Raw genomic sequence first — 14,722 nt, 5'->3', positions numbered from 1 at the left:
CTGAAACCCTGTAAATGAAACAGGATCCACCAGCATCTTTCACTGAGCAAGCACACTAAAATGACCAAATCCTGCAGGGATCTTGTTAAAGAGAATGATTTAATGTTGCGGTGTTTTCCATGAATCTCACTTCTCACTAGGAAGCATGCATTGTTGTTTTGTTGTAAGGAATGCGAACACAGACACACACACACACACAAAATCCATGTTTCAGGTTTGCGAAAGAATCCAAAACACCAATTATTTCTCTGATCAGCAAACCACCCTGCCTTTCTCATTTTTTTTTCTTCTTCCCTGTAACTCTATTACAAAGCGACACAGTTTTGAGAAGCAGAAAAGGCCCAGAGCCATTCCGTTATCTCCCAGGGGAAGAGGCGAGCGTTAACGAGACAACACAAAGGGCCGTGAAAACAGCATGGCCCCGTCTGCTCAGACAAATAGCGTTTCAGATGCTGAGACTGTGGAAAATGAAAATGGTGAAGTGGGTGTGTTTGGTACTGTTTAACCGCTGTGAGTTTAAAACAAGCCAGGACAGACAGGTGAACCCCTGGCGGTGGGATGTTTCTGAATAAAATGATACAAGACGGAGAAAGTGCACGGCTTGTGAATGGCCGTCGATGCAATATATAAATGGCCAATGGAGTAAAAATCATTACACACTTCACCAGGAATGCATAGGGACCTGGAATTTAATACATAGGGGGCTATGCATGAGGGAAATCCTACACACACATATATATACACATTGTGGTTCCACATCTTAGTTCTGCAAATGAACATCTATAAGGACAATTGTCAATGAATTGCTTTTGCATTGAGAGTAAAATAAATGAAATGCATTACTGTAGGTGTATATATATATACACACACACAAACACACACACACACACACGGGCGCCTGCATGGCAGGAATGTGTTTTGTGCATGCGATGAACAAAACACTAGACTCTTGTCTTTCCTCTCCTCCACTCAGGATTTCGGGAGTGAGTTTTTTCCGTCGATTATCCTGCAGACGAATTTAATTGGCTGTATTTTTTGGCGTTCTCTGTACTGTCAGAGAGAACGAAGAAGGATGAGATGTGTCGCTAGGTCAGGTTTCAACACTGTCCTGGTGTAGGACTTGATGACTCACTGCTTTTGTTTGAATAAATTGATATAATGAAGACTTGGGGAAAAAAGAAAAACCCTCCGGAGATTGTGCTCTTAAGGGTCTTGTGGCTTTTGTGACTGTGCCTGCCCTGGTGTTGAGGCTTGGAGCGTTTATTGGCGCACTCATTAATCATGAGCAGAGCAGCTTTGTGAAGGGCAGATCTGTGCTCACTGCAAGATTTGCTTCACAGACTCTAAAACTTTTGTTTTTTTTCCCCCCATTATCATCATTTTGAATGACTCTGGGTCTGTATAAGTTTCATCACTGCCACATTGGCATGAATACAATCCTGGAAAATGTAGAACCCTTAAGAGGTCTATACAGAAATATATACACAAGTATTTCTCTCTCAACCCTGCTTTACAGCTCTGTACGACTTCTAGTAAACCACTGTAGATTCTTGAATTGTCTACCTGCTGGGTTACCTTCTAAAACAACCTGTTTGTGAGTACTGATAGTTCAGTACAGTAATGTTTCCATAGCAACTGGCAAACATGACTGCCTGTATACTGGTCAGCGCTATTTTATGTCTTTTGTCTTGAACTATTTGCACAAGGTTGCACACTTTGTGATTAGGTTAATTTTCTCTATAGCCCTTAGTTCTGTGTTGTGTTATGTAGCTCTGTTTCTTTATGTATGTAGGAACACTGAATCTGAAGCTATATATAAGAACTGAGGGTAAGAAGCCTTTGTCATTGCTACATATACATATCCCAGCTGAAGAAGTCGGGGTCAGAGCGCAGATACAGCGCCCCTGGAGCAGGCAGGGTTAAGGGCCTTGCTCAACTGCCCAACAGTGGAACTTGGTGGTGCTAGGGCTTGCACCTTGATCCTCCAATCAACAGCCCAGTGCCTTAACCACTTGACCCACCACTGCCCTATTTGACTTGAACCACCATTGCTTGATAAATGGTCGAAATAACAGTAAAAGCCTCTTGACTTGACATGTTTCGCCAGTTTGACCAGCTGGTAACTGGTCAGACCAAGCTAGTCTTTTCAGCATGGAGGAAGGAATCTGATTAAACCCCTTCATGCCGTCAAGACCCCCTAATTGAATCATTAAAAGAACAATTTCTTTGAGTGTAGCAGCTAAGACAGTGATAATATCTTTAAGCCATGGCAGGTTCTAGGTATTAAGACAAGAACTATATCCACTGATTTTTTATTTTTATTTTTTTTTATTCCACATACACCTGGCTAATGTCTGCTCTCTTACAGAAAAGTGCTCCCGGTTGTTTAAGGGTTCGTCGGATAAATAAGGCATAATTAACATCCTGAAAGTCTTCTTCAGACCGTTTTTCTGATAAAGTAACGCTGTTATAGAGTTCTGCAAAGAAAGTTTAAGCGATCCCCCGGAGGAACGGAGGTAGGTTATAGCGTTTATTTCTGTAATTGGAAAATAAAGACCACTTGATCACTTGTTCATCCTGCCATAAAATGCTGTAGAACAGTTGGCACAGGCTCTATGACTTTCATTAGACTGAGATTATTCATTGACAGTGATTCATTATATAGCTATAAGGTTAGCTTAATTAATTAGCCATAGCCCTAAATGATGGAATCTGTGTAATTTTACTCTCTACCACCGAAAGCACACAAATCACGGCTTTCCAAACTCAGGAAGATCTATTTCTGTTCTGTTTGTTCGTCTGACGCAATGCCGGCTAGTACATAAACTCGGAGTGTGATATTTTTAGCTCGGGATAGAATAAAAGCATCAATATTGTTCTGTCACCTCCATAAACCCTGCTATGTTATTTAATCCAGAATACACCTGGACTCGGGTTAACCTTTGATATTTTAACACAATTTTTACAGTGATACAAAGAGCCCTGGTAGTTTCTGTGACTGTATTCACAATATTCGAGTTCAGAGAATAGCCTTTTATGAGAAACTCATTTGCATTAACATTTGCATGTAATTTTTTTTTTTTCTTTTATCCGTTCCAACTTACAAGGAAGGCTGTTAAAGTATCAGACAGGAATACAAATTGCTCAATACTGAATCACTGCTTGAACTCATGCATCCGCTCACACGCTCATTTATTATATAGACTGTTTTGTATAGAACGCTGTACAGAGCAGCAGTGAGGGACACACTGGACTGGATATGGGGTTTTTTTTTGCTTCACAGTCGGATCGTCAAAAATATTAAGTAGGATCGTGCGACCGTATCATCATAATATATATCAAAGTAAGAGTGTATGATGTTTGAAATGTTTGATGTGTGTTTGTAGAAGCAGGTCCAATTACGCAGGACTGGAATTTGGATGCAATTTAATGGCTGATGCACAAAAAATGACACTATATGGAAGTATGGAACAAATTCAGACATGGATATGATGTCCTCTGACTGATTAGAGGCTTACCTGGTGATGCCATGGTCTAGTCAGGAACTTGTAAGCTGCTTTATTGAATTTCTTTCTTTCTAAGAAGTCCAATGGATGATTATTAGTCTTGCCATCCAGGTCAGAAGGCTAGCTGAATGATTATTTCATGTATATAGAGTTTCAAGTATCTGCATGAACAAAAGGTCAATAGCTTCAGGTGTCCTAGTGTTAGTCTTCACTCTCCCAGACTGGTAGATATAGGAGTATCTCACGGCAGGTCAGAAATAGATCAAATACCGCATTGATGTTTGGTGCTGTGCTTTTTTTTGCCCCCGAATATATCAACGCTGTTTTATCATAGACGGCAGGAATCATTAAGCAGAAAGTTTGATGGTTGGAATTGGCACTCATTATGGAAGTGAGCACACATCATCCTCTGCCTGACTTATTTATGGATTAGAGCTTAACAAGCGAGACTCACGGCATGTTCATGAGATCAAACCGCACCATCACATATTCATGATGTAAGGTGGCATATCTAGGTCACCAGCACTGATCCATTATTCCCGCGGGAGTTCTTCCTGTTTCCTTTCCTCAATCTCTGTCGACAGTTGATGACACGGACACATCATTCACACGGCCGCTCGGTTCTGAGCTCCGAGGAGAGGCCGGGCCTCATAAACGTACGCGGCAGACAGTAAACCAGCTGAAATTGCAGCTGATAAATAACACTGAGGTGCTTTATTTACTCGCAGTATTGCCTTCACTATCTCCGTACGTTTATCTGTGACACTGAGACGGGAACACAAACAGAGTCATGTCCCTGTGCGCTCTCTGTTTACCTTCCAGCACGCTGCTCTCTATAAATTAGTCAGACGTGAAATGATTAATCTGCTGGCTAATATGTAATAGACTCGATTGCCGATGTGAAGATTATTAGAGTTACACTGCTGTACGTATCCTCAGGTGTGTTTGTGTTCCACGTCTAGAAAAAAAAATCCTCTGATTTATGAGTGTCTGTGGGTAAATTCAATAATTTCCTCATGCACCCCCTTCTTACATGGAGATATACAGCATGGGGAGATTATATGACATTAATGTCATAGCTTGTCATATGTTCCTGTCTCTTGCTGGTCTTATTTGTCTGGATGGGAAATATGGCAACAATATCACATGACCCTACTGAAAGACATTTCTGAATTGGAGCACAATATATAAACAGATATTTAGATCACAGGTTTAGTGTTAATTCTGCTTGAGCGATAAATCCTGCTTGCATTATTTTGCTTGCAGTGTAATAAACAGCCTGATGAAGTGAGCTAGCTTGTTAGCGACACTAATTACAGCTTTACAAAATGGAATACCTGATCTAGCTTGCTAGCAACCTGGAGTACAGGTTTGCGCAATGTAATCATTAGCCTCATGTTAACTAGCTTGTTAAGGATCACTCAGTGAAATAGCGACCTCATTTTAGCCAGCTTGATATCCAGCCTGATATTAGCAATGCTGGCGACATAAAGCATTTATTTGTAAAGCAATGATGAATTCTGTGCCCGTGTTTTTCCGCCTCACACGTGTTTGTTTTTTGGGCTTTAGATTTTCTCCACAGATCCCGATAAAGTCTGTCATTAACAGACAGCTGTCTTTTGTTTATCCAGAACTTTGCATGCAGATTCACAGAGTATTTTCCACCTCAAGCTTAGTGTTAGCAAAGACCAAGAAGTGCCTGTAATTTTATATCCAGACACTTATCCCAGGCTTTGCAGAAACTCCCCACGCACCCTTACTGTAGATGAAAGACATCATATGCTAACAGTGAATAACCCAGCTGCATCACTGCGATAGAGAGAGAGAGAGGGTCAGATTTACACACTTCCATATTTATTAGCTCCTGGCTTTGACTTTGAAGTCAATTTTCATCAAGTAAATCAGGGAGAAGAGAAATGAATAGCTCTCATCTCACCCTGTCTGTAAGATTATAGCCATGTTAGATGCTATTGATAACTAATTCAGTTCAGCTCAGTGGAGTCAACCCGGCAAGAGGGCCATGCCAAGTATGTTTCTGCCCAATGAAGCATCCAGGCATCTGTTCTGGTGGCTTGTGATCGCCCAGCACATTACTAATACATGCTAAGACAGGCTCACAACACAAAAACACGTCGGTAGTTAAGATGCACAGCAAAAGACTATATGAGGTTCCGATCCGGTCCTCCAAGAACAAGAACCATTATATATTATATAGGCTGTTGGTTTGGTTTGTTGTGTGTTCTGAGATGCTTTTCTGCTCAACACCGTTGTAAAGAGTGTTTTTTTTTATGTTCCTTTCTCATTAACAAGGCATTTCCACTGAGTAACTGTAAACTGGCCTGTAACTAAACTTTTTCATGTTCCCCATTCTGCTGTTTGATATGAATATTAGCTGAAGCTCCTTGCATGATTTTGTGCATTGTGCTGTTTCCGCACAATTGGCTAATTAAATAATTAGATGACCTAGCAGGTCTATAGTTAAAGTGTTCCTATTAAGTGTATACATGAGCATCACGTTGAGAGACATAAGCACGAAGAGGCAGAAGAGTCTGTTCTGTCGTATGCTTGTGTTCTCTAGTTTTTGTGTTCTGAAGTTTTGAAAATACAGAAGAGGAATGTTAATGACTAACTCATCATGTATTCATAGCTTTTGCAGAACAGTAGACTTGGTGCTTTTCTCACATAACTGACTCAACTTTTCCATTTATTTTCTTGCTGTGTTGACCTTGGGCTTCAGAGTTCCGAGTCGAGTGGCTTTGGGCTCGGGATGGGCTCTGTAACAGAGAGTAACACGGGTGAGAACAGACACCAATGATACTATGTTTTGATTTTTATGGTGAGGATGAAATATAAAAAGCTAAGAGCGGTTTCAGGCTAAGGGGTGTGTGTGTTTGTGTCTCATATTGGCAGAACAATCATGTGTTTATGTGTGTGTGTTATAGGCCGCACACACAGGTTGGCCTATGAATCCCATCAAAATCCCATTCTAGACTCCTACAGTAATGCCATGAATGTATTCATCTCACACACACACACACTCACTCCATCTCAGCTGGAAGGACCCCCAACTGTCTCCCTCTCTTCCAGCTTTTCATTTGCCATTTCATTTTTTGTGTTATTACCGCTGCAAGACTCCGGTTGGGTGTCTCCCCTCCACAGCTAAAAGAAATGGAAAACCATTTCACTTCTGCAAAAATAAAACATCATCTGGAGACTGAATTGCTTCGATGCCTCATGTGAGAAGCAGTAAAGTGCGGTGAGATCCTGAGACCTCACACCACACGACAGCGCCCGAGCGTTACATCACGGGTTCATCCTTCTTTCTCTATATTCGGCCATGTTTCTGTGTAAAGCTAGAATTGACAGCCAAACGCTGGAGTGACGTTGCGAGTACCAGATAATGAGCTCCACAGGGAGAGAGGCCTAAACGCAGCTAGTGGATCATAACATCAGCAAGAGTGGCGAAGGCCGTCACCAGGGCAACAACGCCGGTATCGTAATTCAAGTGCGTAATGATATTCTCGTTAACAAAGACTAACTCAAAATAAAAGGCTTAGAAACAGCTGCAATAATCCAGAGAGGTACTTACAACTTACTTAGCTGCTCCCCCTGCTTTCTCTCACTCATGTGCAGTATTACCTCCTATTTCTCCAAGATGGCTGTGTTGTTTTTTTTATTTTTTTGCACTTTATTTTTTTTTGGCTTCCACTGCCCTGGAGGAAAGAACCACTGCTCAGTATGGAGAGAGAGGGAATGAGGAGGGGGGCGCAGGACAGATCTGACGTTTCCTCTCGTTCCCCTCTCCTCTTCTAACAAGATGTTATTAAAGTTACATGCTGCTGTCTGGGCTGCTGCTCCACTCTGCTGCATAATATGGAGACCAGAGCACATAGGCTTAAGGCTTCACACACACACACACACGTATATATGTACTATATATATATATATATATATATATATATATATATATATATATATATATATATATATATATATATATATACACACACACACACACACACACACACAGCTCTGGAAAAAATAAGAGACCACTCTCCAGATTTGAACCCTATTGAAAACCTCTGGAATGTCATCAAGAGGAAGATGGATGGACACAAACCATCAAGCAAAGCTGAGCTGTTTGTTTTTTTGCAAAAAGAGTGGTATAAAGTTCCCCAATGTGAAAAACTGGTGGAGAGCATGGAGCCAAAACACATGCAAATCGGGGTTATTCCACCAAATACTGATTTCTTAATGTTATTTAGCCAAAGCATTAACACAATTTGTTTACAAATTATTTACATTTTATTTTATTGAGTTATTAAAGCTCTGCAAATACTATATGATCTTGGGTTATTTTGATGTGTTGTCATTTCCTTTAAATATACACTCGAAATAACAATAGTTATTTATTTTGAATTTAGGAGAAATATTGTCAGCAGTTCACAAAAAATGAAACAAAACTGTTCATCTCACCAATACATCCACCTGTAAGAAAAAAACATAAGAAACTGATTATTTTGCAGTGGTCTCTTATTTTTTTCCAGAGCTGTGTATACACAAGAGTGAACAGGTATAACTGTACTGTACACTGGTCTCAGGTGAGAAGTAACAGCTGTTACACTACAACGCTGTTGATTTCTGATTGATTGATTAATTCATTTTCTACAAAAATAGCTCTGACAATAGTTTGTCACTCGTTCTTATACAATAACAGTTTGCTCAGGGACTTGTGCAGAGGATGAATCACAACCTAAAATTCTGTCATAAACAGACTAAAACAGGATGGTGAGGGAATTGCAAAAACATAAGAGATAACAGAATTAAGATCAGGAATGTCTCATTGGTTCTACAATATTAAACATGACCGTAAACGCTTAAAAGCATGTTTGACGTTTAATTTATTAATGCATTTCTTTTGTTAGCAAATTGCTGTGGTTTCAGAGGAATATAAAACATTGGGACATGCTGTTGGAGGAAAATAATCAGTGTTGGGGTTGTAACAGTAACTCTCCGTCATCACACCACACTGTCACTGGTTATTTTCCTACAACAGAACACTCCCAGGGGTTATTACTTGCTTATAGAGACCTTAATAGGAAATCGCAGGTTTCTCCACCATCACACCATCAAGTGATTACTGTGAATTTCCTCAAAAACCTATATAGCTAGACACCAGTCACCCAGCTAATATTGTTCCTCCCTGAATGAGATATCATCACATGCTTTATGAAGGTGTTTGTTATAGCACAGTTTTCCCTCTACATATCTCAAACACCCTCAGTCTGTACTAGATTGGTTCCTGCTTAGTTCTTGGCCATGTTTGTTGGTTTCCCTTCTGAGTTAACAGCTGCATATAATGTATCTTTGTAGGCGTAATGTATCTTTGTAGGCTTACAAACAGATTAGCTGTCTTTCCCTCATGCTGCGTTCCCATACACCATAAGCTGGTGGTTTGTGGTTCATTTCCAATACACCATTCTGAACTTCGACTAGAGAACACTGCAGATTCTAATGACCTGCTCCATTATTAAATGTATTCTCTTGTTGCAGTATCTATTGTGAAATCTGTTCATTGCTTCATCAGCCTTCCTGTGGTCATGCTGTAGTTTGTCCTCTACATTCAGTCCTCTTAAACAGTCGTGCACCAAACTCTCCGTGTATCACAGTCCTGGACATTTTCTGCAGGAAGGAACCGAGTAAATAAGCATTAGTCATCTGGTCTAGCCTCATGTGTGAACACACACACACACACCCCTAGCTTTCAGAGCTCTCGCCGAATGCTTATCACACTGGCATTATGTTCCCTCTGAACACTCCCCCAATTTAAACCATTGTAAATCCTAATTGCCTTAATTGGGCCTTTGCATAATAGAGCAATATCCTGTTGTAGTGTGTCTGGGGTTGGTCTGCACGGCTGTGTGAGTCGATAACAACACACACACACACACACACACACACAGATCTGCGCTGTCTTCAGATGCACACTAATGTCTGTCTGTCGCAGCCGTGCACTACATTAGTAGCCCATAAATCAAAGCAGATAAAATATGGCACGTCGAGAGGGCCGCCGTAAACCGTTTCGCTGCACGATGATGTATGTTGATGTAAAATATTGAATGTTGAACTTGTTAAATAAAACAGTATGGCAGGTCAATAACAGGTCCTTAAGCAATTTGATGGAGTAGGTCTTCGAGGTCACGCCTATTTGATATACTGGGTATCAAGTGTTCCAGACGTGGGAAAAAAAGCAACAAGGTCTCGGAGCAGTTTTGGCGTTTCTTTAGCTCTTAGCAGCATGTGTAAAGGTTATTTTACACACGGTCAGCATGCACGTGTGCAGTATTGAATGTCTTAAGTATAAACAGGCCATTGCAGTGCACTGCTTTGTGTGGTGATATGTTAGCCTTGATGGTGACGTGCAGGTGATTGAAGACCTCGCGTTTCTGATACAATGCGTGTAGAACAGCCTAGTCCTTTGGGAGTGCTGCCATTTTGCTGTGCATTAGAATGTAATTGTCTCCTCCCCAACGGCGGCCATCATTTAAACCATAGGCTGCTGCTGCTGCTGAGTATCATTTGCGTATGCTGATGCATGAATGCCTCCATATATTTCAGTATGTGTTTGAATGTTTGTGGCAGAGAGCGGTTGTTGTGTGAGAGTCCAAGACGACTAAACCTGTCGCCTCTTCCTCAGGCTGTTGTTTTGAAGCCAGTAGATGTTTTGGTATTCATTAGTGCTGGCTGTCAGTATGGCTGAAGGGTGTGATGCTCAGTGATGGCCCATTAAACTGCGTTTTTGAGCACTGGAGGCTGCCACACACTGTACTTTATGATGAACTGAATGGCAGGGTGTGTGAATGGGATATTAAGGGCTACCTGAGGAGACGTGAGGAGACATGCTGTCCCCTGAGGGCCTCTCCAACACTGTTATTTTGAATACAGAGTTCTTGGCAGTGTTTGAGAACTAGATTTCTCTTTTATTTCTTGACCTTCAAGTTTTCCCTCAATCTTTAAAAGCTCTGTCAGACTGATGAATATTAAAATGATATATTTTTTTATTGTTTATGTATAAATCTTTTATTACTTAAGATTTTTTTTTTGTCACCCTGAAGCTGAAAACCACTCAGATGTTTTAATCTCCAGTGTTCCATTATGTAACTGCAGACTGTGTGGCATTGCTTTACCATTAGAAGAAGGATAGACACTTGCTAGGTTTTCCAATTCGCATTTTATATAACTGAGCAATTTAGTGTTAGGGGCCTTGCTCAAGGGCCCAGCTGTGGCAACTTGGTGAACCTGGGATTTGAACACACAAGCATCTGATAGGTCCTTAACCACTAAGCTACCACATCCATATTTTCTTTTGACTGACGAGTATTATTGTGGATCTGCCACGTCAAATAATTAATTATTTAGGACATATAATGAGTGATTTGTTTGGAAGACAGTTTGCTGGCATTGTCTAAGGGTCTACATGTCCTCCTGGCAGGAATCATCACTGCAAATCAAAAGTCTTCTGACTGAACCCACTTGTTCTGTGGTGAAACACACAGAAGCCATGACGCCCGGTGTGCTTCTCTAAGGCATGCAGTTCCATTCATAAAGCATGGAGATGCAAACGTTTACACTCAAATACTCTATAAACAAGCTGTGAGAGACCTGAAACATAGTTAACAGATTGTAGGGTTTAATGTCATGTAAAGGAAGCTTTACATGGTCACATGACCTGTGTAAGTGTCTCCTCTTCTCTAGTGGGTTTAGGAGTTATTCTCTCTCTCTTCCAGGATCAGTCTCTCATCATGTCTACAGTCTTACTGACTTGCCAAAGAACCACACACACACACATACACATACAGAGCTGTACCCAACCAGAGTGTGTGTCATAGCCTGGCAACTGACAGTGAAGATAAAGCCAACCTCAGTGACTATAGCTTTTCCAAGTGAAAAACAAAAGGCGATGTCAGTGTTGGCAGCTGATGATATAGTTCATCTAATTTACATGGCTTCCCATTCCAAATGATTCATACTATTGTTATTGTTTATCTTGCTATATATTTATTTATATATTAAAATTTTAGATTAAACCATCGTCGTGACTTTATTTTTTTTCTTAGGTTTTAAATTTCCTTATTAAGTCAAATCTGCCCAAAAAGTCTGGGCCCCAAGATACCTTCTGTTATTGCCTTATGTATTTGGACTTAGATAGGTCTTGGTTACTAGTTTAGCTAAATATAGGCTTGGTCTAATACAAGAGTTTTGCAAAAAATGTTTTGTTGTGACTTTTGACATGCTCAAAGATTGACAAGAATTTTTTTCTTTTAGAGAAAATAACCCAATCATTAGAGCAGTGCATAAATTAAGCCAACTAGTTTTTAAAAGGATTTGATGCTTTTTGTTCTCGATCTTGACTCAGCCTCGGTTTCATTTGGACTCCGTCTCGACTTGGACTCGATCCCCTTAGGACTCCCGATCTCGGCTAATCCTTTAGTCTTCGACTTGACAATGTCAGACATGAGTACAGCCCTAGTTACCGCAAGCAACACTGAAACACAGGACATAACACAGGAAATGTATCATACTGAAACAATTCACTCTGCTTACAGTCTGATAATGAGATTAATTGCAGTTTTAGATTACTCTTGTCAAAGGTCATTCCATGCTGTAACTGAAATCGGTTCAGGTTTCAGTCATAAAACAAAATGATTGTGACAATGCGAAATCAAACTGTATGTGTTTTGCGATTTGTGTGCAAAAATACAGATAAATATGAAGAAGTGAAAGAATTTGCACAATATTCCAGCCAAATTTTTGATACAGATATCAGTGTATCCTTAATATCAGCTGATTAAAAGAGCATTTTTGTCCAAGCCTGCCAATATTGTTATTAAGAAATATGCTAATAGGAGGCAGATAGTATTACTTAAATGATGCCTGGTGCATGTGGATGCTAGTATGTGGAATAAATGTGTGTACTTGTACTGATTGGTGTGTGTGTGTGTTTTGTGGAGGGAACTGTAGACCTCCTCAGGTTTTGCTGACATGAAGGGAATGATGACAGAGAGTCAGGGGTCACCATAAGCCATCCAGTGTCAATAAACCTCAGGCTGGTTGTTCATCAGATACACTCTGTTTGGTAATGCCAATTAAAGTCTGAAGCCATGAGGAGATGAAAAAAGCCCCAGACATGCTCATTGGGGATGGATTCTGTCTCGCTTTATTTCATCTGTAAATTGATGTCTGGTCCCTTAGGATTTCACAGCATGGGTTAAACTATTAGTTATATACCATTCGAAATGACAAACCAACAATTCTACTTCCATCTTTATCTGTAGTAAAGAAAACAACTTCTTTTAATTTGTTTATTTTGTTATCTGCAACTTCTAATCTCTGTGTCCGGGTGATATAAAATGTTTTGAAAGCTGTTCATCTCACTGACTTATTCGTGATAATAAAAAATGTGCAACATCTGCGTCTGAAGAGAAAGCCGGGGTGGGTGGAGGAGTCAGATGGTGTAAAGGAGGATGCAGTGAATCAGAGTTAATGAAAAAGTCTCTAGGAAGTATGGCAGGAAGCTGTCATTGAATGTGGTGATAGATTGGACTGTCGTTATTAGTATTCACATGGTGGACTTGTACAGCCTGACCACAGCCATTTGTTGATTAATTAATCAGGTAATGTAGAGCTTCAAAAAGAAGAATGCTGCAGGTTGGGCCTTGGATTTCTTACATAAGCAGAGAGAAGAGGCTTGTCGGTCTCTCCACCTGATCGAGACCACCCTCCTTCAGCAGCAGAGCCAAGGGGGAAGTCATTTAGCCTGTTGGTTTGCCAGTAATATGAAGTAAGCCGACAACCATTTTTTGGGGATAGGGTTTCCTGTTTCATGAATATATTCAAGTCATTTCTCTCTCAAGTAATTCTATCAAGTTTGGCTGGAAAGTTTGCATTCCAGCCATTTCCCCAAACCCATTGGAATGATTATTAAAGAGTGAGGGAAAACTAGGTTATAGTGGTTAGGAAGCAGCTTGGCATGAGAAAGGGCATTTCCATCCAGAGAAGTAGCTATAGTCTATAGTTATGCCTGAGAGCATAACTATAGAGTGTAGCTACTTCTTTGGATGGAAATAGAAATAGATTTCAGTTGGTGATTAAATCAGATTTTTATAATTAAAGTGCATTCTTGCCATCCACAATTCCAGAGTGTCATAGGAAAGCTTCAGGATCGATAAGAATGATTACATTTATTGAGTTTACCAATTCATGCTCCCACTTTGCAAATCCATGTGCGTTCTGTTATTGCCTTGTCTGTACATAGATTTCATTATGGTTGTCAATAATCCCTCCAACCTCTAAATGAGATTCTTTCAAATCCAAAAAACATGCACTCCAAGGCACATGCACAAAACAATCCATAGCGCTGTTCCAACACTGGCTACAATTGGGGTGGCTCTGGTGGTGGCATTAAACCTGAACACATTTATTCTTTCCTGTGCTGCCTGTCCAGTAATTCTTCAGCGGCTCAGCTGCCATCGGTATGGGAAGAGCCTGGAGGAAATGACATCACTGGGAAGTCCTGAAAGGGCAGTGGATGTCTAGATGACTGTCTCATTGTGCGTGTGTATGGCCAAAGGGCCGGTCTTGGATAATAGCTGTGGCCTGAAAGCCGACATCAAATAACGTTCCTGTGAGTGAGCAGCCAGTCTGTACCACATCCTGACCTGAGACCAAGGACTCAGGAAGAAACAGTGATTAAGATGCAAATCAGGCAGGAAGAGAGTTGTAGTGCTTTGTGCTGTGTTTGCTTTGGGGTTTAATGACCATGACACGTATGTATTAACTAGGGCAAGAACATACACACAGTATAAGGATATACTCATACACTGCTGGTAATTTTCCCAACCGTATTCAAGCCCTATTTGTTCTATGACGACTTTGAGTTTGCCAAAATGCTAACAATCTCTTATGTGTGTTTTTCTTTCAATAATGTATCATAACTTTTGTTTTATGTTAATTTTATACAGACTACTGACTCGTAATCCCAGTTATATTCAATCAAGTTCCAGGCTGTAACACTTCACTACAAAATGTGAAGTTCAAGGGCGTCAATACTTTTTCAAAGCACTACATCATGTCCTTTAAAACAGGAAATATCCCATCTGTCCCAAAGTTGTAAAGCACAGCAGTCATCAAATGGTGGATTGCAGTCTGGATGTAGA

General features: G+C 40.5%; 1 protein-coding gene across 3 annotated transcripts in view; it reads left to right on the top strand.

Annotated features, from left to right (window-relative positions):
- The window catches only part of pard3aa (par-3 family cell polarity regulator alpha, a), a 402,663-nt gene that overhangs the window by 280,707 nt on the left and 107,234 nt on the right, over positions 1–14,722 (top strand). The gene's annotated exons all lie outside the window — the stretch shown is intronic.

Source organism: Hemibagrus wyckioides, linkage group LG01, assembly GCF_019097595.1.
Source record: "Hemibagrus wyckioides isolate EC202008001 linkage group LG01, SWU_Hwy_1.0, whole genome shotgun sequence".
NCBI lineage: Eukaryota > Metazoa > Chordata > Actinopteri > Siluriformes > Bagridae > Hemibagrus > Hemibagrus wyckioides.
Note: the sequence above shows the minus strand (reverse complement) of the source record. Positions and strands in the feature narration are given on the sequence as shown.